Below are 26,800 nucleotides of genomic sequence, written 5' to 3' on the forward strand. Positions count from 1 at the left end.
TCCTCAGCGTCCCGTCTCCGCACTGACTGTTCAGGCAGAGGGCGGCACGCACACTAATACGTCATCGCGCCCTCTGACCTGAACAGTCACTGCAGAGGACACGGAAGACGAGGCGGCGGTGGAACGAGGGAAGGTGAATATGACATAGTCACCTGCTCCCGGCTCGGTCCCTGCATGTCCCACGTCTCCGGGAGCGGCAGCTTCTACCTGTAGTGAGCTGTCACGTGGCACCGCTCATTACAGTAATGAATATGCGGCTCCACCCCTATGGGAGTGGAGTCCATATTCATAACTTTAATGAGCAGTGACAGTGACTGCTGAACAGGGGAAGAAGCTGACGCTCCCGAAGACCGTGGGACATGCGGGGACCGCGCTGGGAGCAGGTGAGTATTTGACAGGCATCGCTCCCCCTCACCCGCCGACCCCCCCACCTTCCATGACTCGAGTATAAGCCAAGAGGGGCACTTTCAGCCCATTTTTGTTTGTTGAAAATCTCGGCTTATACTCGAGTATATACAGTAGTTATAACATTAAAAGGAGAGGCCTCGTACCTGACGTGTTTCAGATGTATACACACCCTTATTTATAGGCTAACAGTACATGGGTACTTGCAGGGGAGATGATGCACTGAACTGTTTGACCATGCCAGGGGTGAACAGAGTTCCAATACTGGGTTTGAACAGTTATTTTGTACTGAAAGATTCCCTTTTAAAGGACTTCTAGGACAACCTGTTCTCATTCCACATGTTTGGCCCCTATTAAATAAAAACACCTCACGTGCCGGCGCCGTTCCAGATGTCGCCACTCGCCTTCCCGAGGCTCACATGTGGTGAGCCTTGCACCCGATCAGTGCTGGCATCACTGTCCGCACCTTTGGACATATTAAAATAAAGGGCAAGGAAGCTGCTGCTTTCACTTCCTCCTGGTTACTTACACGTACGAAGGAGGAGATAGTGACGCCAGAGTAGATTGGGTGCTGGGCTCATGTGCCATAACAACCGCACGTGAGCCCTGGGAACACGAGTGTCAACACAACTGAAATGGTGCGAGCACATGAGGTGTGAGTATAAGTGTTCTAATTTCATCTGGGAGAAACATTGGGAATAAGAAGGTTGTCCACTACTAGGACAACCCCTTACTGAACTAAATGTTTGGCCCTGGTAACATAATAAAGCCTATACTTGCCTACAGTGCTTGCTCTGTACCAGCGGTGTTAGCAATCGCGGTCTCGAAGCTCTGGTGCAGTCGAAGGACTCGTGATGCCTGGCGCCTAATCAGCGCTGGCGTCACTGTCCCCACCTACGTACATTTTGAACATGATGAGGAAGATCGGGCTGCAGCTGATCTGACTTTCTCTTCATGTTCAATTCGTATGAAGGTGGGGACAGTGATGCCAGCGCTGATTGGACACGTGGAATGGAACCACGTGTCATTCCACCTCACCTGAGGTACAGGACCACGAGTGCTGAGTCATTACAAACAGAGTGATCCATTTCAAGTGTTTATTGAACAGAGCTGGAACAGAGCTAGCACAGGAGGGGAGTATAGGTTTTTTTATTTTATTTATTTTTATCAGGGCCTAACAGTTTTCTTAAGAAGAGGTTGTCCTAGTAGTAAACCAACACCTTTAAGTCTGGATTCAGTTGGCTTTGGAATCATTGGGATGAGTGCTGGAACTACAAGTGCTTCTCACAAAATTAGAATATCATTAAAAGGTTAATTTATTTAAGTTCTTAAATACAAAAAGTGAAACTCGCATGTTATATAGAATCATTAGTGATCTATTTCAAGTGTTTATTTCTGTTAATGTTGATGATTATGGAACCTCATAGATTGAGCGGGCACCACTGCTATATAATCTCAAGTAAAGGATCGGTGCCACCAATGCGCCAAAAAAGTGCCTATACATAGAAAGAAGAAAGCGACGCAAAAAGGGTGCACTCAAAATCCATATAATGTATATAAATAATGCTTTATTGAGACTAACAATAGTGCAAAAACATAATTAAAAACATTTAAAAACATGTGGAGAAAACACCCATACATGCATGATCAAAATCCTCTGTATATGAGGACATAGACAAGAGCAGGCTCAAAGACAAAGGGTACAATGATCCCATAAACAATTCCAGTGAGTTGCGATGATTAGCTTATAATATCTGTACTTTAATATATTTGTGCCACTGTTTGCACGACTCAGGTGTGGCTCTCTCCAGCTATTCAGTAGTTATACCATGCTACAATTACAATAAATATTTATCATGTTTTGGTGAATACCTAAAATGAAGCTGTACTGAAAATGATAATAAGTAAATAATTGCTACTGAGATCCGCTGCGGAGAGTGCCCCCTATCCGGGTCATGCATACCAGTGCTTATTTACACATATAACATTTCAAATCAAGTAAATGGTCATACTCACTAGAAATAGCTGAGCCCCCTGGCTCCCAACGCGTATCGCTACTCTTGGTAGCTTCGTCAGGGGACATGAAAAGCCTCTGATCATGTCTAGTATATATGGTAGTAAGTGCACTTACTTGTAAGCCTATGATTGCTGGCTCATGTGTCCGGCACATCATAAGCTGTGGAATTGCCTATTTGTATCACCATGAGCACACTCTAACTTTTGGGAAATAAATGGATTTTAATACCAGAGTTTACCTAGCACCATCAAACGTCTCCAAGTTATTCCTGGTTTTTGTCGGAAGTAGTCAAGGCGCATGCGCTGATCTACATCACTCTGTCAGTCACACTACTAGTCCTCCCTGAGAGCTGACTCCACCCTTTGGCACGGCCCCCCTTGATCCGACCTATCTTGACTGTTGTGTCGCTGGCTGCAGTTGCGCAGAGCGCCCTACTTACTACTCGTTCCAAATACGCAATCAACCTAATAGTCTCGCGCATGCGCCGTACATGAAATACCTCTGTCACAGCGCTCAGATTCCCGGCTGTTGCCAGTGAATAACTACGCACGCGCCGGTCCTCAATGCTCAAATCCTCTCCGCAGCAATATCTAGGCAGCCACCCTAAGGACGCAACGGCTCACATAAGCCGCAACCAAACCCAGCCAAGACAAATCCACTACAACCGGAAAATTACCCCTGGAGAAATCTATCACTATCGCCATATGAAATACTTTAAGACACATTATTCCAGTATAACTATAAATAAATACAAAAAACGTTGATGATTATGGCTTACAGCCAATGAAAATCGGAATTGTTGGCCTACTGAAATGTATGTTCAGTAAATGCACTCAATACTTGGTCAGGGCTCCTTTTGCATCAATGCGGCGTGGCATGGAGGCGATCAGCCTCTAGCACTGCTGAGGTGTTATGGAAAGCCAGGTTGCTTTGATAGCAGCCTTCAGCTCATCTGCATTGTTGGGTCTGGTGTCTCTCATCTTCCTCTTGACAGTACCCCATAGATTCTCTACGGGGTTAAGGTCAGGAGAGTTTGCTGGCCAATCAAGCACAGTGATACTGTTGTTTTTAAACCAGTTATTAGTACTTTTGGCAGTGTGGACAGGTGCCAAGTCTTGCTGGAGATTGAAATTTCCATCTCCAAAAAGCTTGTCGCCGAGGGAAGCTTGAAGTGCTTAAATTTCCTGGTAGATGGCTGCGCTGACTTTGGTCTTGATAAAACACAGTGGACCAGCAGATGACATGGCTCCACAAACCATCACTGATTGTGGAAACTTCACACTAGACCTCAAGCAGCTTGGATTGTGTGCCTCTCCACTCTTCCTCCAGACTCTGGGACTTTGATTTCCAAATGAAATGCAAAATTTACTTTCGTCTGAAAACACCTTGGACCACTGAGCAACAGTCCAGTTCTTTTTCTCTTTGGCCCAGGTAAGACATTCTGGTGTTGTTTATTGGTCATTAGTGGCTTGACACAAGGAATGAGATACTTGTAGTCCATGTCCTGGATACCTTGGTGTGTGGTGGCTCTTGAAGTAATGACTCCAGCAGCAGTCCACTCCTTGTGAATCTCCCTCAAATTTTTGAATGGCCTTTTCTTAATCCTTTCAAGGTTGCTTTTATCCTGGTTTCTTGTGCACCTTTTTCTATCACACTTTTTCCTTCTACTCATCTTTCCATTAATATGCATGGATACAGCCTTTGAACAGTCATCTTCTTTAGCAATGACCTTTTGTGGCTTACCCCCCTTGTGTAGTGTGTCAATGACTGCCTTCTGGACATCTGTCAAGTCAGCAGTCTTCCCCATGATTTTGGAGCCTAGTTAAACACACTAAGGGACCTTTTTAAACTCTTAGGAAGCCTTGTGCAGGTGTTTTTTTGTTAATTATTCTAATTTACTGAAATAATGACTTTTGGGTTTTCATTGGCTGAACACCATAATCCTCAACATTAACAGAAATAAACACTTGAAATGGATCACTCTGTTTGTAATGACTTTATATAATGAGTTTCACTTTTTGTATTGAAGAACTAAACAAAATTAACTTTTTGATGACATTCTAATTTTGTGAGAAGCACTTGTATCTGCCAATACATGCACTAGTTTCGTACAGACCAGTATAGTGCATGCTGTGATTTCACTAATAAGCACTATCACATAGCCTTCTGTTGATCTGTGGCAGTCTTATTTGTACACCGGCTGAAAAAAGTCGTCTGAACAAGGTCTAAAGGTAAATTTATCAGGCCCATAGTTCTGATAGTTTGTCGGATACATCTACGTCACTGTATAAGCATACTGGTGTAGATGTCACCATTAGGAGATTATGTCATACAAAGGATATTGAGGTTTATCAACCCTAATTGGCCCAAATGCTACCCTTTTGGCCTCAGTCAAGCCAGTTGACAGTCTATGGATAAGTTTGGATTAGTGTGCTAATTAGGGATGAGCGAATAGCTTTGGATAACTCCTTATCCGAATAGCTATAGCGTTTACCGAATAGCTGCATCGGAACCCGGACACCTGTAGCGCTCCCGATAATCAGCTGTTCGGCGCAGAGGCTGCTTGTGTCGGGGCTATGTGACAGTCACAAGACATGCATGGATAGCCTGTGCGTTTGTCATACAGCTGTGGAGCCGGACACCTGATTATCGGGACCGCTCCAGGTATCCGGGTTCACGAGGCAGCTATTCGGTAGCACTATAGCTATTGGGATAAGGAGTTACCCAAAGCTATTCGCTCATCCCTATTGCAAATACTTGCTACAAGAACTTGTGCATTTAGGTTAGAGTAGGTTCACTTTCGCATATACGGTAAATAATCGTTCAGAGTTTCATCCAGATGATTTTTTTTTCTCACTTATTTGTGTGCTGTCCATATATAATCCATGTTTTTTATTATTTTCAAGACCATGAAGGCCAGGTCCCCACGATCCGGAACTTGCAGCCCTTTGGGTTCAGCGTCTGTTCGCTCCGTCCAAAGCGCTGCCGTCTATTGAACGCAGGTGAATCCACATGTGATCACTGAATCATGCTGATTCACCGCGCTCAATACAGTCAATTGATGTAATTTATCTTGCAGATACTCGCGTCTCCGCAAGATAAATAGACATGCTGCGGTCTGGGAAAAAGTGCCGCATGTCCGAAGGTGGTCCGCAGGCGTCTCTGGACACATAGTGGATATGGGATTTCTAGAAATCGCATCCACTATGTGTCAGTTGTCCACCGCAGGTTTGATGCTGCATAAATACACAGCGTCAGACCCACAGCAGCTCCTGATCGTGGGCCAATACCCCTAGGCTATGTGCACACGTTGCAGATTTTGATGCGTTTCCACAGCGTTTTTGGACGCACGGAATTGCATCAAATCCGCAGTGTAGTACAGTAACAATGATAGTCAATGGGAATTTGAGAATTGCTGTGCACATGGTGCGGAAGAATTGCGCGGATTCGCTTCATTTTTTTCCCCGCAGCATGTCAATTCTTTGTGCAGAAACAGTGTTTCTGCACCCATTAACTTCACATTGAGTAAGGCAAATCCGCACATCAAAAACGTATGACAATCCGCAAGAAATCCGCATCAATTCTGCAAGTATTTTGCAACGTGTGCACATACCCTTAGGCTATGTTCACACAATGCGGATTTGCTGCGGATCCGCAGCGGATTTTTCCGCGCAGAAACGCTGTAGATCTGCACTGTGATGTACAGTATAATGTTATTCAATGGAAAAAAAAAAGCTGTGCAGAAAAATCAGTGCGGAATTGCTGCGGATTTCAAAGAAGTGCATGTCACTTCTTTTGTGCGGATCTGCAGCGTTTCTGCACCCCTCCGTGTAAAATTCCGCAGTGGCAAAAACCGCAGATAATCCGCATAAAAACCGCACAAAATCCGCAGCTGCGGATTCTGCCAGGAGATGCGGATTTTGTGCAGAAAATTCTGCACCTCTTTTCCTACGTGTGCACATACCCTTACAGATTTCAATGTTTCAGAATTGTATCCATAATAGATTCAGTAAGTGAAAAAATTGTTCAACTGCACTGCCCCATTGACTAACATTGGTCTGAGTGCTGCCAGTATTTTCCACGGACAGCACTCAGACCCAAAATACAGTCCTATGAACAGCTCTTGGGGCGCATTTTCAGTATATAAACTCCCTGCCTTCCTGTTGCATATGCCAAACATACCCTGCAAATGCATCTTCTCTTGAATGCATGATTTGTTTTGTAGGAAGTGTATTAGGGTATGTGCACATGTTGTGGATTTGACAATGCGGACCTGCAGCTGTTTTCCATGTGTTGTACAGTACCATGTAAACGTATGGAAAACAAAATCCACAGTGCCCATGCTGCGGAAAATACTGGGCGGAAACACTGCGTTGTATTTTCTGCAGCATGTCAATTCTTTGTGTGGAATCCGCAGCATTTTACACCTGCCCGTCAATAGGAAACCGCAGGTGGAATCCACACAAAAACAAGGGTAAATCCGCGGGTAATCCGCGGATATTGCAAAAACAGTGCGGAAAAATCCGCACACCAATCCGCAACGTGTGTACATAGCCTTAAAGGGAACCTGTCACCCCCAAAATCAATGGTGAGGTAAGACGTACTCACCCAGGGGCGGTCCCGCTCCAGTGGGCGTCTCAGGTCCGGGGCCTCCCATCTTCATTCCATGACGTCCTCTTCTTGTCTTCACACTGCGGCTCCGGAACAGGCGTACTTTGTCTGCCCTGTCAGCAAAGTACTGCAGTGTGCAGGCGCCAGAAAGGTCAGAGAGGTCCGGCGCCTGCGCACTGCAGTACTTTGCTCTGCAGGGCAGACAAAGTACACTTGCGCCGGAGCCGCGGCGTGAAGACAAGAAGAGGACATCATGGAATGAAGATAGGCGCCGGAGCGGACCTGAGACACCCATTTGACCGGACCGCAGCGGGACCGCCCCTGGGTGAGTATAATATGACCTGTTTTTCTCCTCTTTCAGGTTACATCGGGGGCTTATCTACAGCATTACAGAATGCTGTAGATAAGCCCCTGATGACGGTGAGCTTACCTCACCATCGATTTTGGGGGTCACAGGTTCCCTTTAAGGGTATGTGGAGCGCCCCCACGTTAAGGGCAATGGGGTACTCGGCACCGGGTCTATCTCTTACAGTTCTGGGGATGTCACGGTCGCCCGACCCGGTCCGTGGCCCTTCTGAGGGGAGTCCAATTAAAGGTGAAGTTTGTCTGGTGATCGTGACGCCACCTGTTGTATTCGGTCAGGGTGACCGACGCGGCTTAGGGGTCTGCTGGGGTGATGGAATGGCAGCTAGATGGTGTACCTTCCCACAGGTGAAGTATGTCCCCAGGGGATGTGTAGGTGATGATGGTGAACGTTGTAAGGCGCAATGAATAACGAGGACACAAAGGTTGCAGTCTCTTTACCTTTTACTGAAGACTTCAGAGTCCACAGTCCAGAGTACCGTTCACAGGGCAGGCTGAGTCTGGCCGGTCCGAAGGCAAATCCAGAGTTCTCTTAACTAGGTGGAAATCAATAGCCTTCCTACTAGCGCCTGTGTGTTGTAGTACCTCCCTGCTGAGCACCACGGGATAGTCCTCACAACTTTCGTGGATGTTTCTGATGTTCTCTCTCTCTGTCCCCCAGATGATATGGATAGGACAATCCGTATGACTGGGTTAGCCTGGGGCTTGTTTATAGGGACCCTAGAGACGCCCCGACCCCCACAATTTGCCACCGTGTCTTCTTGGGTATTAAGGTCGGGCAGCCAACTTGGAATTGGCTGTCCTGCCGGTCTCTGAAGTAAGCCAATTACTCCCTCGGTGTTCTGGCTACGTGCCTCAGAAGGAGGCTGCCGATCTTGGGGCTGAACTCCTCCCGGTATTATCTCCTTGTGCTGTGACATAGTTTCTCACTCTCCACAGTATACTTCGCTTCGTGTCCTTTCTCAGGATGCTGCCGCACGTAGGGGCAGGCGCAGCTCCGTAACGTTCTATCTCGTGCTAGGCCTCTGCCAGGATCCCACCCCTGACAGGGACCCTCTGTCTGCAGCTCAGATGTTCCTCCTTCTCCCCCTGTCTGCCTGACAGGTCCTCTCTGGGTCTAACCCAGGTAACTTCTGCCTAACTTCCTATCCAACCCACCAGTTTTACCCGTGTGTGAGGAGTGCCCTACTAGATAGAAGCAAGGCTCCCCCTGGTGGACTGGAGTGTGAAGTGTGGTGTGTGACTGTGATACCTGGCAAGGTGAACTCCTTTAGTACCATCAGACGTAATATCACTCCCCCTGGTGGAAGAGCGACATTACTGCAACGACCAGGACTCTGGGGCGCTGCATATGTATCCACGTTCAGGATTGCATCAGGATTTTACGCAGGTCAAATCTGCACCTGAGGTCACTGGCAGGTCACCTGCGTTGTTCTTGAGTTGTTTGAGCATTGTAAGGACATGCTGCGTTCTGAAAAGACGCGCCGCATGTCCGTTTCCACGGGTATGCCGCATGCATCTTTTAACCTCTTTCTGACCTCGGACGGGATAGTATGTCCGAGGTCAGATACCGCGCTTTGATGCAGGGCTCTGGCGGTGAGCCCGCATCAAAGCAGGGACATGTCAGCTGTTTTGAACAGCTGACATGTGCCCGCAATAGCGGCGGGTGAAATCGCGATTCACCCGCCGCTATTAAATAGTTAAATGCCGCTGTCAAACGCAGACAGCGGCATTTAACCGGCGCTTCCGGCCGGAAATGAGCGCATCGCTGACCCCCGTCACATGATCGGGGTCAGCGATGCTTCTGCATTGTAACCATAGAGGTCCTTGAGACCTCTATGGTTACTGATCGCCGGCAGCTGTGAGCGCCACCCTGTGGTCGGCGCTCACAGCACACCTGCATTTCTGCTGCATAGCTGCGATCTGATGATCGCTGCTATGTAGCAGAGTCGATCCAGTTGCACCAGCTTCTAGCCTCCCATGGAGGCTATTGAAGCATGGCAAAAGTAAAAAAAAAAAAAATTAAAAAAAAATGTGAAAAAAATATAAAAGTTTAAATCACCCCCCTTTCGCCCCAATCAAAATAAATCAATAAAATAAAAATCAAACCTACACATATTTGGTATCGCCGCGTTCAGAATCGCCTGATCTATCAATAAAAAAAAAGCATTAACCTGATTGCTAAACGGCGTAACGAGAAAAAAATTTGAAACGCCAGAATTACGTTTTTTTGGTCGCCGCGACATTGCATTAAAATGCAATGTCGCCACGACATTGCATTAAAATGCAATAACGGGCGATCAAAAGAACGTATCTGCACCGAAATGGTATCATTAAAAACGCCAGCTCGGCACGCAAAAAATAAGCCCTGAACAGACCCCAGATCATGAAAAATGGAGATGCTACAAGTATCGGAAAATGGTGCAATTTTTTTTTTTTTTCCAGCAAAGTTTGGAATTTTTTTTCACTACTTAGATCAAAAATAACCTAGTCATATTTGGTGTCTTTGAACTCGTAATGACCTGGAGAAACATAATGGCAGGTCAGTTTTAGCATTTAGTGAACCTAGCAAAAAAAGCCAAACAAAAAACAAGTGTGGGACTGCACTTTTTTTGCAATTTCACCGCACTTGGAATTTTGTTCCCGTTTTCTAGCACATGACATAGTAAAACCAATGATGTCGTTCAAAAGTACAACTCGTCCCGCAAAAAATAATCCCTCACATGGCCAAATTGATGGAAAAATAAAAAAGTTATGGCTCTGGGAAGGAGAGGAGCGAAAAACAAACACTGAAAAACGGAAAATCCCAAGGTCATAAAGGGGTTAATGCATAGTGGAGACTGGATTTCATGAAATCCCCTCCACTATGCTGTAACATCTGGACGCTGCGTGTTTGACGCTGTAGAGCGTCAAACACGCAGCGTTTCCTGAACGTGGAAACACACCCTAAGAAGAACTTCTGAGTATTAGTTAACTCTTTGAAGACCAGCACTTTTGAATTGAGCACTTGTGAACGTAATTCTGGTTGTCAGCTGAAGTCTGCTTGGATGTGTGTTCTGTATGTATGACAGACTTGTGTACTCGCCAGTAGTTTCCTTTGTAGTATTTGCCAGCTCACTGACATCCTTGAATTAGCAGAGCCTATAAGGCTGAACTCCTGCATGGTGTAGCCTAAAAAAAATGTCCTTTTTTTCATTATGCTTTTACGGTACCTACTAGCGCCATGGTATGCTTATGATCACTTGTGGTGCTGTTCTATGGTCATCTGTGTAACTTACTCCTGAATCCTTTGCTGCAGTGCTGGAGTCCACTCTCATGCAGTAATGATTTTCTATAATGTCCGCAGCCGTTTATTTAACAAGAAAGAGTTTTTACTTGATCTGCTTAGAGCAGTGAAGCTATGTGGTTCTAATATTTATTGTCAGAAGCTTTAGAATTTAAAGAAGCACTAGTGTGACACACACACACACACACACACACTCACATTGTACATCACACTCTGCACTTTCCCATATGTTATATTTATTTCCCTGTAGTTCAGCATCCTGCTTTCCTCCCTACAGACACCATAGTGATTCATAGCTCTCATCATACATTCTATTGCTTTGTGTTCTTGTATAAATCCTACAGTGAATCGGTACAGCATCACATGACAAACTAGAACCAATACAGTTTGTCTGTTTGTGAAACACTGATTATCAGTCTTTCTATATTCTCATAAAATTAATGTATTTTAAATATGCATTTAAGGAGTCTAAAACTGTTATATCGGACATTTCAGTGGCACTGTCCATGCAATCTCATCATACAAGAAGTTCTGGTGATTGATCTGATGATCCCATTTAATGGCATGTCATTTTATTGTGCTAGTCACAATGTGATCATATGACTTGTGGCTACACAAACCATGAACGTTCAGATAGAAAGGAACAACTGAATAAGGTAATAGCAGCTATCGTAAATTCTATATATATATATATTGGGGGCCTAGTGAAAGAATGAATTGGGAAAAAGAACAAACTGGAATGTTACTTTAAAGTAGCTCCTAATGAACTATTTATTGGCTGATCCATTCTGAACACCTCAGATGTATGGTGGGGAGCAGTTCCTGCGCCACACGAGATGCTGTGTGAGCCAGCAAAGCTTTATAGGGGTCACATGGTTGAAAAGTGGCTAGGAAAAGCACTGGCTCCCAGCATTGGCCCTTTGCTCTTCTGAGCTTGTGTGACCGTGTTTCAGCTTTGGCAGCTCACATGGCGTCCCTACCCTGTGGAACAGTAGTTGCTTTCCATTGTAAGTCTGTAAAACTGCCATGGATGCTCCATAGACTTACATTGAGAAAACAAGTTCCAGTCCACAATAAACCAAATCCTGGTGGAAGCTGCCTGGGTTGACTTGCGGTTATGTGGCTCAGATGTTCCGCAGTCTTTGGAACCGGAGAAGACTACATACATATTCTAAGGAAGTCACCAATAAAACTTTTGATGCTCCATTTTGAGTAATGAAAGGTACAGTAGCCGTTCACGCACGGACTTGAGTCGTTCATTATTGCAGCCACATGATTATATCACAACGTAATTGTAATTCCATCTGAACCCCTCTACTTTGTAAACATTTTGTGCCTGATTTCCACATCTCCCAAATGGGTACCAAACATCACTGTGCCATAAGTTTTGAGTTATCCTCTATCTATAACTACCATTTACTAAGCCTGGACAGTTGCTTTAAGATGTACACTGGAAGATCCGAAATCGGTATCATTGTCAATATTTCACCAGACAATGTGGTCTAGACATTGGCTTTAATGAAAGTCAATAAAGTGTTGGCATAGTATGTGATCACATACCGTATATAAGAAACCTGCTGTCAGCCGGCCAAGATTGTCATTTGAACTTGAAGGATCTCCTCTGTCTTTATTAAGTGTATTTTTTGAACGGCAGAAATTTCTCGGACTGGTCCCATTCATGCGAATGATCCATGAAAGAAATTGATGTGCTTGCATGAGAAACCACCTCAGATGATGGGAGTTACCGAAATTCCTGCAACAAATTTGCCAATTGTGAACATAACCTAAACGTGAGTGGGAATACAGTTTATAGTAAAAAATAATCGTTTTGTTTGCATTAGATAAAAATAAAATATCAGTAAAACTTATAACAATCCACCGCTGCTGACTTTCTACAAAAGTAGCATTACTCTGCGTCTGACAAGTGATGCCAAGTAGCAAATGAACCTGAGATGTTACCTGTTAATGATGCTTCTAGGTCAATGTTTCCCAACTTCAGTCCTCAAGACCCACCAACAGGTCATGTTTTCCGGATATCCTTCCTATTGCACAGGTGATCCTTTCATCTCCTGCTCAAGCATTAATTCCATCACCTGGGCAATACTAAGGAAATCCTGAAAACATGACCTGTTGGTGGGTGCTGAGGACTGGAGATGAGAAGCACTATTCTAGGTGGTGTCTTTTGAAGCCTACTTATGTGCTCTATTAGGGCATGTGGACATCCTTGTGGGGGTGCTGTGTGACTGAGCCCCTTTTAGTAGTAAGCAGAGGGCCACCAGGAGCATTTTTCCTCTATGTCGGATCTAGCTCACCGATTGTATATACAGTCAGCTGTTTATTTCCGTGGCTGGCATGTATTGGTAACCATCCCCTGTGGTTCATGAACTCCAGTTTACCACTTTGGTAAACCTGCAGTTCTATTGGTGTATAAGTCCTCATGATTATTGCTTGTAGTCGGTTTCTTCTGATGTAACCTGTCTCTTGACCTCTACATTGTCAGGTGCCCTTCAGTCATAAATGAGACAGGTATTACCATTTTATTTCTTTACCTTATTGAATGCAATGTGGCCTAATTGTGAAGGGCAGAGCAATTAATGCCCTGAGCTGATGAAAACCTTTTTGTAGACAATCCCAGTTACTTGCATATAATCATTTTGTCTTACCGAGTGGATTTTTGTCAATCTGCTGCGCCCCTACCATTAGGGTGGATTTATGACCAACTTTCAGAATACAAACGGGCGTACCCGATCAAATAGATTTTAGACCAAACGAGGAACTGATGTCATGTCGGTGTCTGTATAATTCTGACTTTAGAATGAGCGTTTTATGAGTCCAGCTATTGAATCAAATAATTCATGAATCAATGTCTCTACCTGCCCTGACTGACAGCTGCAGCTTGCACTGAGCAGTGTGAGATCTCTGCAGAAGCAGCAGGGAGGACGAACACTGAGGAGCTCTCAGGCTAGATGGGTGGAGATAAAGCTTACACTTTCAAAATGGTTATATGGCCGTTCTGACATGGAGTTTCACTGTAAGTACACCCATCTTAAGAGGTTTATTTAGCAATGTATGTAGTTTATAAAATCTTGTAACTGCTCTGCTTGGTGATAAACCACGATCCATGAAACATTGTCACAATAACCAGTCTACATGTAAACCTTCCCATTCCATAATGGTTACTGCAGATCTCCTGGCTATTACCTTAACTCTCCTCCATTTTTTTGCAATGCGTATAATCTGTGGATTTACTGATGAATTTCTGCTGTGCTTGGCTGTAGTACCACTCCTGTGGTGTTTTTTTTTAACCCTAGAGTGGTATCACATATGGTTGTCGTCTTATGCTCCGGCCCTCTTTTGGTCACACGAGTGTTTGCTGGGTGGGCCGGAAGTCACTTATTGTAAGTCTGAGAGCCCAAGCGAGGCTCTCATAGATATACAGTGAGAGCTTGTGACTGTTAACTGTGACTTCCAGTCAGGAGCTGTGGTACCAAGATGTCGGATCAGGGCAGCAGCAGCTTCACGGGTAGAGCAGAAGACGGCAGCTGGGAGTGTTACTACAGGCAAGGAACAGACAGTGATACCACTTCGGGGGTGAAATAAAACAAACATCCAAATGGTGCTTTAAAGGACAAATGTCAGCACCTATCACAATACAAACTGCATACATTATTAAAACCTGAACTGTATTTTCAACAAAGTTAGCTTAAGTCAATAGTGCATACAAATATAGGAAGCGTTATAATATGTCATCGGAGAAATCTACTGCCTCCTCCACTTATCAGACACTCCTCATCATCACCGCCTCATTATGTCATCCACTTAAAAAACAAAACAAAACCCAGGATAAATCCTTATTGCTCAACACAAGATGAGGTGGACAGTCAGCACAGTGAGGTGTCAGGTTACACACTTTATTATACTCTATTAAGAAGTGAGGAATGGGGAAGATGGAGACACCGAATGATCCTGCTAAGCTTCATGACAGATCTTCCCTCATCCCAGAGCTTCATCCACTTCTACAAAGCCCACCATCCCTCCATGCTTTTTCTGCTTGTTCCTGTGAGCTAAATAGAAAAAAGGAAAGAGCGGGAATTCCTCTCTGTGCTGTTTTGTGTAAGGGTACCGTCACACAGTACCATTTACATCGCTACGACGGCACGATTCGTGACGTCGCAGCGTCGTATGATTATCGCTCCAGCGTCGTAGACTGCGGTCACACGTTGCAATCACGGCACTGGAGTGATGCCGAAGTCCCCAGGTAACCAGGGTAAACATCGGGTTACTAAGCGCAGGGCCGCGCTTAGTAACCCGATGTTTACCGTGGTTACCAGCGTAAAAGTAAAAAACAACAAACAGTACATACTCACCATCTGATGTCCATCAGGTCCCTTGCCGTCTGCTTTCCGCTCTGACTGTCTGCCGGCCGGAAAGTGAGAGCAGATCACAGCGGTGACGTCGCCGCTGCGCTCTGCTCTCACTGTACGGCCGGATCTCAGTCAGAGCAGGAAGGAGACGGCAAAGGGACCTGACGGACATCAGATGGTGAGTATGTACGTTTTTTTTTTTTACTTTTACGCTGGTAACCACGGTAAACATCGGGTTACTAAGCGCGGCCCTTCGCTTAGTAACCCGATGTTTACCCTGGTTACCAGCGAACGCATCGCTGGATCGCTGTCACACACAACGATCCAGCGATGACAGCGGGAGATCCAGCGACGAAAGAAAGTTTCAAACGATCTGCTACGACGTACGATTCTCAGCTGGGTGCCTGATCGCAGTAGCGTGTCAGACACTGCGAGATCGTAACTATATCGCTACAACGTCACGAATCGTGCCGTCGTAGCGATAAAAATGCCACTGTGAGACGGTACCCTAAGGAAGAACCCATAGCCTAGTATCTGGTCTCTCACCAGCTCAGGGTGGATTGCAAATTAGACATGGAGCATACAGAGGGGAACTAGGGAAATGCAAGATACAAGTCTTAGAACAGCCAGAAATTGTGTTCCTCCACACTTACATACAGGACAGCTGATTCAGAAAAGTTGCTTGACAAATAAATAGATCTGTATGACTTGATGAGCCTTGTGTGCTTACCTAGAGAATCCATGTCAGAATGACTGTTATCTTTTTGAAAGTTTTTTTTACCACCTACCGTAATAACATGTTCATTTTAATAAGTGGATAATAATGTCGTTATGACATCTGTTTTCAAAGTAAGTACACCAACGTTATCAGGTCTAATAGATTTACTAATGTATGCAGATTGCATTGTGCTATCTAGTGACCGTTACTCTTTAAATACAGTATGCAGTCTAAAAAAATGAAGAGCCTCATGAGCTTGTCATAAGATTGAAGGAGTATTTCCGACTACCTCAGAATCCCAACAGGACACTTGGTTTCTGTCTGAGTAATGGAGTTCTGTGGGGAAGTTTAGTGTGTCCAACAGAAGGTTTCCTGGCATACTCCCTAAATATAAGCTAAAGATATGACTTACAGGATCTAATCTACAATCATCGGTCCTGGATCAGTGCTGTAACCACTAGAGATGAGCCAGCGCTAAAATGCTCCGGTGCTCGTTACTCGAGTCCAGCAAATCGTAATACTCAGGAGCTCGACCCAAGTAACAAGTCTAATGGAAGTCAATGGGAAATTCAAGCATTTTCCGGACGTCTGGAGAGCGTCTAAAAATTGCTTAAATCGATGGAAACCGCTATGAAATGGCATGGGGAAGGCCACTGGAAGCATCTCCAAATCGCAGGTCACTGGGAACAATGGTGTCAGTCTTACACCACTTTAACAGACTGACAATAAAACATACAAAATCGAAGTTAAAATGGATTTTACTGGAAAAATGTAAAGTAAGTAACACAAAGGATATTATCCAAGATAAAAATAATAAAAGATGATTAAAACCAGTTTCTAAATATCAATAAATACCATGGAAATACCAATGTGCAAAGAAGGACAAGTGGGACCCACTCAAGATAAAGGACTAATCCATGTACCAGACTGATTAAAAGGTCAGAGATCACCAAGGCAGAATTTTTTTTCCAAAGATTATATCGTTTTATTTATATTTAAATTGACAAAAACAACATATAACTGATGTGCATGTATCAAGGTAAAACATTTTTTGAAAAGGGTAAAAAAATAATGAATATATAAAAATGAATATATAAAAGACCAATTTGCATTCAGCGGATACGGTATGTCATAAATCCACAAATTAAACTCCAGAGAGAAATTATTTTTTTGAAAAAAGAAAATAATTTCTAAGGCTACTTTCACACTAGCGTCGGTCTCGGCCCGTCGCAGTGCGTCGGGCCGAGGTTACCGACGCTAGCGTTCTCTGCGCCGCACAACGGGGGCAGCGGATGCATTTTTCCAGCGCATCTGTGCCCCATTGTGAGGTGCGAGGAAGTGCAGGGAGGTGGGGGCGGAAAAAGCGGACCGTCGGGAGCAAAAAATGTTACATGTAACGTTTTTTCCTCCCGACGGTCCGCCACAACACGGCGCAACCGTCGCACGTCGGTTGCGACGTGTCAATGCGTCGCAAATGCGTCGCTAATGTTAGTCAATGCAGAAAAAACGCATCCTGCAAGCACTTTTGCAGGATGCGTTTTTTTCGGCAAAACGACGCATTGCGACGTATTGCAGTTAACGCTAGTGTGAAAGTAGCCTAACGTGTTAGTACAGCACCAGCGATATGTGCAAATTGTGTAACAAATTAAAACAATACTAGTGTAAAGATAAATAAAATAAATATAAATTGCTATATCAATAATACATAAAATGCAAGTGCAGATGTGCCCAATGTGTAGCAAATTAAAAACTATACTAGTGTGAAAAAAATCAATCAATTTGCACCATACTATGCCAGTAGATATATGTATGTATGTATGTATGTGTGTGTGTGTGTGTGTGTGTGTGTGTGTGTGTGTGTGTGTGTGTGTGTGTATATATATATATATATATATATATATATATATATATATATATATATATATATATACACACATATATACATACACACACAATGGTGTTCAAAAGTCCTGCATAGGCGTGAAGAAAACTATATGTTTTATACGTCTGCATCTCTACAGTGAAACTGGTGGAACATATATGTTTTTGTAATCCCTCATTGTTTGCCGTACTCATTTTTGAATGTCCCAAGTGTATAAATTGTTATGGTATGCGCATTTTTGATAATTTTTTTTACAGCATAACCATACCTACACCAGTACAGTGTGTAGAATGGTGAACAGGTTTCTAAGTTCATTAACTTCCAATGCAAGTTCACACAGACTTAAATTTTTCTTTTTCAGATTTATTATTTTTTATTTAATTCAGAGTCCTGAAAAGGGCTTTTTTAGTGCATCTTTAGCTTCTAATACTTTATTGGCCAGCTTCTGCTCTTGAGCACCAGCTTGCATCTCTGTGGCATTGAGTGAAAAAGCTTCTGCAGATGTTCACGAGTGATGATGTGGTTCCAGGCCTGTATCAGAGCCTCAATCAACTCACTCTTGGTCCTTGGCTGTTTTCTAGATATCTCTAATGATACCTTGTGCCACAAATTTTTTATTGGATTGAGGTCCGGGGACTGAGCTGGCCAGGCAACAGTAGCCACCTTGTTCTTTTTTTTCCATTCCGTTACTGTCTTAGCTCTGTGACAAGGAGCATTATCATCCTGGAAGATATAATCCCCTGAAAACAGGTGTTGAGCAGAAGGCAGCATTTTCTTATTAAGGATGTCTATGCATTTTTTTTGCATTAACCATACCCTCCACAATATGAAGCCTTCCAACACCAATGGCTGCCATACAGCCCCAGACCATTACTTTCATAGGATGTTTCACAGAGAAGCTCAAACACTCTGGCTTGTACTCTTCATGTGGGAACCTTCTCGCATAAGACTTGCCATCATTTCCTAAAATGCAAAAAGTGCTTTCATCACTAAATAGCACTTTTTCCCACACTCCTTCCTCCATTTTAAATATTTCAATGCCCACGATCCTCCACTGACAAAAATCTGAAGGCTCCCATCATAAAACTCTACAGTATGATTCACTAGATACACCAACAGCTAAAACAAACAAAGCAGCAGATATGATGCAATGTAATGCAATGTGATTGGCTGCCATATCCAGGTTATGATTGGTCACAAGAACCTCATCTGTGATTGGCTAATTTTGCATCTGAAGCTGTACAATATTTAGTTGTGCTTTCAATTCCCATATTTTTGCAATAATTTCAGGCAAAACTGCTTCAAAAGCTAAAAATATTACAGGGAGAGAATGCAAAATTGTATTCTGAACAAAACCATATATAATATGTCATATTAGCATCGAAGATATTCGACAGAAAACGTTTAAAACTTGAAAAATCAATTTATCCTATGCAGGACTTTTGAACACCACTATATGTATGTATGTATGTATGTATGTATATATATATATATATATATATATATATATATATATATATATATATATATAGTGCAAACCAATTCATATATAAAATAGTGAAATGTGCTTGCAATTACAAAATTGCACAAAGTGCTGATGCTGGATAGTAGGGAGATATAAATGCTCCTAAGAGTAATTTGAAAGTGGTGACTATACCTTTAAGTGCCGCTGGCCTTGATAACACGCACCCCGACGCGCGTTTCGGAATGGAAATTCCTTCGTCAGGGACCAGGAACCAGGAAGAAGCAACAGCGAAACGAACGTAGGGGTCCGGAGGCTCGGTCTGTCACTTGGCGTTTGAATCTGTGGTGGGACTTAGGCCTGTCCCACACGTCCAGATAATTCCGGTACCGGAAAAAATCGGTACCGGAGTTATCCGTGTCCATGAGCTCACGTAGGCCATCCGTGTGGCACACGTGCGGCAGCCGTGTGCCGCCTGGGTACCACACGGACCGTGCAGGAGAGACAGCGCTACAGTAAGCGCTGTCCCCCCAGCATGGTGCTGAAGCCGCCATTCACATCCGTTCTCTCCAGCGCTCGCTGGGGAGAAGGGATGAAAAATCTTTTTTTTTTTTTTTTTTTGTTTGTTTTTATGTTTAAAATAAACTTTAGGGCATCCTCCCCCCTCCCACCCCCTGTGCGCCCGGCCGCCGGCATTAAAATACTCACCCGCCTCCCTCGACGCTTGCTCTCCACCCAGCAGCTTCTCCTGCACTGAGCGGTCACATGGTGCCTCCCATTACAGTTGATGAATATGCGGCTCCACCTCCCATAGGGGTGGAGCTGCATATTCATCACTGTAATGGGCGGCACCACGTGACGCTCATACAGGAGAAGCCTCGGGGCGGAGAGCAAGCGTCGAGGGAGGCGGGTGAGTATTTTAATGCCGGCGGCCGGGCGCACAGGGGGTGGGAGGGGGGAGGATGCCCTAAAGTTTATTTTAAACACATAAAAACAACAAAAAAAAAAATTTTTCATCCCTTCTCCCCAGCGAGCGCTGGAGAGAATGGATGAATGGCGGCTTCAGCACCATGCTGGGGGGACAGCGCTTACTGTAAGCGCTGTCTCCAGCACGGCACCCGGACTGCACACGGAAAACATCCGTGTGCGTTACGTGTTTTACACGGACCCATTGACTTTAATGGGTCCGTGTAATACGTGCGCTCCCACGAACACTGACATGTCTCCGTGTTTGGCACACGGAGACACGGTCCTCAAAAAATCAATGACATCTGCACAGATGCATTGATTTCAATGTGTCTACGTGTGTCGGTGGCTCCGGTACGTGAGGAAACTGTCACCTCACGTACCGGAGCCACTGACGTGTGAAACCGGCCTCACGTTGAGGTAATATGTGGAAAACCTGACTTTGTGCACTTTAGTGATTGTGTGGTGTTGTAGGACTCTCATAGCACTTGTGATACGGGTTAATTATACTCCCATGGCATACTGTGGAGATTGGTTCCGTCCTGACTTTGTGCACTTAGAGATTGGAGGACTCTTGTGGTACTTATGAGTGACTATGGATGTCTTGCATATGGGTTAATTATGCCCTTATGATGTACTGTGGAGATTTTTTCTGTCCGGAATTTTTCCTTCATCCAAGGTTTATGTGAACAAAGGCTTGTATAAGTAATTTTACTGTTTTTGGAAAAGAAGATTTCAATGTGTCAGTCTTCAGATTTATAAATATATTCCTCTACAACAAATTTTTAAGAAATTATCTGGATTATAAAATCTGGTTTCATCAGAGTCCCACTTGTATGCCTGGCCTCCTGGTTTGTTTGCTTGGTATGAGGCACCATCTGATTTTAATGTTTTGTTATTTGTATGTAAATAAATAAATTGCTATATGTTTTCTAAAATTGTGTTGGTAACACTTCTTGATCCTTTGAGGGGTCTGTATGTTTGAACATTATGAGGAAGTGTGGCCCATTCCCGTTTAGGGTTTAAAGGGCCAGGGTGGTATGTTTATCATATCTACTGGCATAGTATGGTGCAAATTGATTTTTTTCACACTAGTATAGTTTTTAATTTGCGGCACATTTGCACTTGCATTTTATGTATTATTGATATAGCAATTTATATTTATTGTATTTATCTTTACACTAGTATTGTTTTAATTTGTTACACAATTTGCACATATCGCTGGTGCTGTACTAACACATGTTAGAAATTATTTTCTTTTTTCAAAAAAATAATTTTTCTCTGGAGTTTTTTAATTTGTGGATTTATGACATACCGTATCCGCTGAATGCAAATTGGTCTTTTATATATTCATTTTTATATATTCATTATTTTTTACCCTTTGAAAAAAAATTTTTTTACCTTGATACATGCACACATCAATTATATGTTGTTTTTGTCAATTTAAATATAAATAAAACAATATAATCTTTGAAAAAAATTTCTGTCTTGGTGATCTCTGACCTTTTAATCAGTCTGGTACATGGATTAGTCCTGGAAAAATGTAAATAAAGTCTTTCCAGGATAATGATATAAGGTATAGGAGTCAAAATAAATAAGAAAAAAAATGCTCCTGCGCACCTTGAGCTATGTTCACACACAGTGTCATTGCACATTTGCATTGCTTTCAATGGTGAAAAAAACATTCAACAGTAAATGTAATTTTATCATTTTAATACCTTATCTGGCCATGTGGTGTGTGAGACTTGATCAGACACACCTTATTTTATTTATAAAGAAGGGACTCGTTTTTTGGGGGTTTTTTTCAGGGCTATCACGATTTGTAGAGGGCCAGCAGTCAGCCCTCACTAAGCTTTTTTTGGATGCCCACCAGCCAGCAATGCATTGCATAGCTGTATATTGCTACTGCAATATAATTTATCCATCTGAGGTGGGCACATTTTCTTTTTTGTATTAATACTGTAAAGTTTGAAACTTGTAGGGCCAGTAGGCAGCCCGCACTATTTTTAGAGGGCCAGCAGGCTTTTTGTGGACAGATAAGACCAAGCTAGTATTTTGGTAAAGCACATCATTCTACTATTTAGGCCTCATTCCATTTACAGTACAAATAAAAGAGCACAGTATTTACTATCACATATGGTGGAGGTTAAAAGATATTTTGGGGTTGGTTTGCTGCCTCTGACCCTGGGTGCCTTAACTGTGTGCAAGACATGAAATGTGAAGATCCCCAAAGGATTTTGTGTCGCAGTGTAGTGCTCGGGGTCAGAAAGCTGTGTTTGCATCCTAGGTCAAGGGTCTTCCAGCAGGACAATGACCACAAATATACTTTAAGAATGAAGTAGAAATACCGTATATACTCGAGTATAAGCCGACCCGAGTATAAGCCGACCCCCCCTAATTTTGCCACAAAAAACTGGGAAAACTTATTGACTCGAGTATTAGCCTAGGGTGGAAAATGCAGCAGCTACCGGTGAATTTCAAAAATAAAAATAGATGCTCCATACCATTCATTATTGCCCCATAGATGCTCCATATAAAGCTGTGCCATATATAATGCTCCATACCATTGATTATTGCCCCATATATTATCCATATATAGCTGTGCCATATAGAATGCTCTGCACCGTTCATTATGGCCCCATAGATGCTCCATATAAAGCTGTGCCATATAGAATGCTCTGCACTGTTCATTATGGCCCCATAGATGCTCCATATAAAGCTGTGCCACATATACAATGCTCTGCACCATTCATTATGTCCCTATAGATGCTCCATATAAACCTGTGCCATATATGCTCTGCACCGTTCATTATGGCCCTATAGATGCTCCACATAAAGCTGTGCCATATATGCTCTGCACCGTTCATTATGGCCCCATAGATGCTCCTTATAAAGCTGTGCCATATATGCTCTGCACCGTTCATTATGGCCCCATAGATGCTCCTTATAAAGCTGTGCCATATATGCTCTGCACCGTTCATTATGGCCCTATAGATGCTCCTTATAAAGCTGTGCCATATATGCTCTGCACTGTTCAGTTTGGCCCCATAGATGCTCCTTATAAAGCTGTGCCCTATATGCTCTGCACCGTTCAGTTTGGCCCCATAGATGCTCCTTATATAGCTGTGCCCTATATGCTCTGCACCGTTCAGTTTGTCCCCATAGATGCTCATTATAAAGTTGCCCCATATGGAATGCTCTGCAGCGTTCAGTTTGGCCCCATAGATGCTCCACATAAATCTGTGCCATATATAACGCTGGTGCTGCTGCTGCAATAAAAAAAAAACACATACTCACCTTTCTTGCTTGCAGCTCCTCAGCGTCCCGTCCCGGCGTCTCTCCGCACTGACTGATCAGGCAGAGGGCGGCGCGCACACTATATGCGTCATCGCGCCCTCTGACCTGAACAGTCAGAGCGGAGAGACGCCGGGAAAACAGAGCGGCGCCCGGCATGTGGAACGAGGACAGGTAAATATGCGATACTTACCTGCTCCCGGCGTCCCGCTCCTTCCCCCGGACAGCTGGTCTCCGGGTGCCGCAGCCTCTTCCTCTATCAGCGGTCACCGGCACCGCTGATTAGAGAAATGAATATGGGGCTCCACCCCTATGGGAGTGGAGTACATATTCATAAGTTTAATGAGCGGTCCCACGTGACCGCTGTACAGGGGAAGAGCTGCGGCACCCGGAGACAGTGTGACGGGCAGGGGGAGCGTCAGGATCGCCGGGACTAGGTAAGTATGCCTCAGCGCCCTCTCCCCCTCACCCGCCGACCCTGCCACAGACCGTGACTTGAGTATAAGCCGAGAGGGGCACTTTCAGCCCAAAAATTTGGGCTGAAAATCTCGGCTTATACTCGAGTATATACGGTAGATGAAAACAAAGCACTAGAGAGCTGAGAAGTGGTAATTCCAGCTCCAGTAGCGTAAAGTCTCCCACCATTACCTTTTACATACAGATGCTGCAGAGAAACTGTGAATGGACATATTATATCAGTTATCTTACCTACTTTGATGAATTTTTGAGTACAGACCACTGTAAAAAAAAATAAAAAATGAATCAGTCAATGAGTGCATGGAGAAAAGCAGCAACATGGCTTGGCGTTCATAAGGCAATAATCCCTGACTAAATGCATGTCATACGCTATACCAACTGCTACACCTAACAGTAGAGAAATTGCAGATAAGAGTGGTATTATTGCAGAATATAGAAGGGCTCTGAACCAGCCCTGAAAAGATTTTTTTCTTGTACGTGGCAGCAACAAAATCTGTAGGAACGCACCACTGCCAGCTTTGATGAATTTCAGAGCACAGATCACCGTCAAAACATGAATCTGTCAGAGTGCATGCAAAAAAGCTGGTACAACGATAATTTATAAGGCAATAATCCCTAAGTAGATGGCTGTAATACACTATCCCTACTACCACACCTCATTGTAGACGAATTCCAGATAAGAGCAGTATTATTATAACAGAATAGAATCTACCGTATTTGAATTAGCCGTGAAAAAAAAGGATTCGTATAACGTAGCATTAGCAGCATCAAGGACTGTTATTTCATCAACCCTGCTGGGGAATATAGTGGAGTGTTTCGCATCTACTCCACCTGATCTGAAGGAGACCAGGATCTTCTGTACTTGCTGTACATAGTCTCCTGTCTCAGCCCACTATAAGACACTGGATCATATACTAATAGAACCCACCGGCTCTTTTGGTTTCCAAAAATGTTCCCTCAACTGGAAGGTAGAGCCTCAGAAAAGCATTTTTCCCCATTACAAAGGAGTTGGTCTCTTTCACTGGTAAAGCGTATGCATGAAGTGCAAGGGATGCCAAAAATTAGGAGGCACTCCAATACCCCTTTGAAAAGATACTGTCGGGCCTCAAAACATTTTTTTACCATTATTAAGGAGTGGGTATCCTAGACTGGTAATGCCTATGCACCTAGCATGGGCTGAAAAACTTTACTCCTGCGGGACATACATATTTGCAAAATGTTTGCGTTAGGCCTCTAAAAATTGTTAATGTGGGCATCATAAACACCCTTAAAAAAAATTATAGCGAGGTAGCATGCTCACCCTGTTGATATGGTGGTAGAGGAGGAGGAGAAAGATGGCACAAAGATGAATTCCTGAAGCAATTACCCATGTTTGGTTGTAAAGAGGTGCATGGAAATAGACCAAAAAAAAAAATCATACTGGATTTTAGTTTGTTCCGCTGCTGTCATCCGGTGGTGTAGAGAAGTCTGGCCCAATCCAACCCTTGTTCGTTTTGATAAGAGTCAGCTTGTCAGCATTTTCAGTTGACAGGACTGATGCTCTATCAGTTATAATATCCCCAGCAACACTAAAAATCCGCTCTGACAAAACTCTAGCGGCAGGCCAGGACCTCTAAGGCTTAGGCCAGAGTCACACTACAGCGTAATACGGACGAGTGCTAAGCGCTAAAAAATTGCATAGCACTCGGACCAATGTTAATCTATGGGGCAGCTCCCATCATCCCTTTTTTTTCTCGTCCGTATTATACTTGCGAGTGAATTCGCAGCATGCTGCGATTGTCCGTGTATCTTAGCTGAGAAACGCCAATGCAAGTCTATGGGTGCGCGAAAAAATCGCACAGCACACGGACCATGCATGTGACTTGCGAGAAATTCTCAGGCATTGGGCAGGTGACAGGAAATTGGCTCAGCCATTATTTGCTCATTTTGCAAGTGTGTGAGAAAATCTCACCATATGGATGACATACGGATACTTTTTTGAGAAAAAAATGCTTCCTGGCATTGCATACGGATGACATATGGATAACCATACAGAGAAAATTTGTGCGAATCTCAGCAGACATAATCGGACAGATTTTTTATACATTGTGTGTATAGCCAGCCTCAGATTGAGAGTTTATGCCATGTGTCTAGCTTGGACACCCAGTAGTTGTAAGGCACAGAAGAATCACGGAGGACGCTGGTACGGTTCTATAAGGTACTCTTGCACCTTCCAAAACTTTCCCTCATTGTCAGAGTATCCCGTGAATCAGGGCTTTGGCGCTGGCAGGGCCTGAGAAAACTGTCCCAGAACTTTTGAGATAGTTCAACTGCCTCTGATGCATCTGAAGTGTGTGTCTCGCTTATCTCCCTTACTTGATTGTCCAAGGAACTTTGACCTCTGCTGCCAGCTTTGTCTTATGGGAATTTTAAAATAAAAAAAAATTGTTATACTAGGGTCTTCTGGTACTGCAACATTTTATTAGACCTCTCTGCCGCGGAAAGGAGAGATGTAAAGTTCTCCTTGTAGCAAGGGTCTAGAAGAATGACAACCAGTAATTAGTGTTGGCCAAAATGCATACAATACAATATGAGGGTCACGAGAAAGGCAGTGGAACATAAACTCAGCCATGTGTGCCATACTGCGAACAGCCAAGACTTCCCTGTCCCTGCCAGGAGGACGACTGTCCATGTTCTCCTCGTCTTCAGGCCTTCCACACTGAACAGACAAGATGAACGTTGTGTGGGTAGTACCATCTGTAGCGCAGGCAACCCACTCCTGTTCCTCCTCATCACCCAATCCGCTTTGAGAAGATATGAGGCTGGGCTGTGTAGCATCACCCAGTAGTTTGTTGCTCCATCTCCACTTGCTCCACTTACAAAGCCTCCTCTTCAATTGTGAGCACTGAGCGTTTCAGTAGACAGAGAAGCAAGACAGTGATGCTGATTATGGCATCATCGCCGCTCATCATCTTG

At 43.9% G+C, this 26,800-nt stretch overlaps 1 protein-coding gene across 2 annotated transcripts in view; it reads left to right on the plus strand.

The window, feature by feature from the left end:
• Positions 1 to 26,800, plus strand: part of CNOT2 (CCR4-NOT transcription complex subunit 2) — a 102,722-nt gene that overhangs the window by 26,916 nt on the left and 49,006 nt on the right. The window contains exon 2 of one of the 2 annotated variants that reach the window (XM_077265274.1): positions 12,337 to 12,472. The exons of the other annotated variant lie outside the window; for it this stretch is intronic. The gene's annotated coding sequence lies outside the window, so the exon portion shown is untranslated. The remainder of the gene's footprint in view (positions 1 to 12,336; positions 12,473 to 26,800) is intronic. 2 annotated transcript variants of the gene reach the window in all.

Source organism: Ranitomeya variabilis, chromosome 5 (assembly GCF_051348905.1).
Source record: "Ranitomeya variabilis isolate aRanVar5 chromosome 5, aRanVar5.hap1, whole genome shotgun sequence".
Classification (NCBI taxonomy): domain Eukaryota; kingdom Metazoa; phylum Chordata; class Amphibia; order Anura; family Dendrobatidae; genus Ranitomeya; species Ranitomeya variabilis.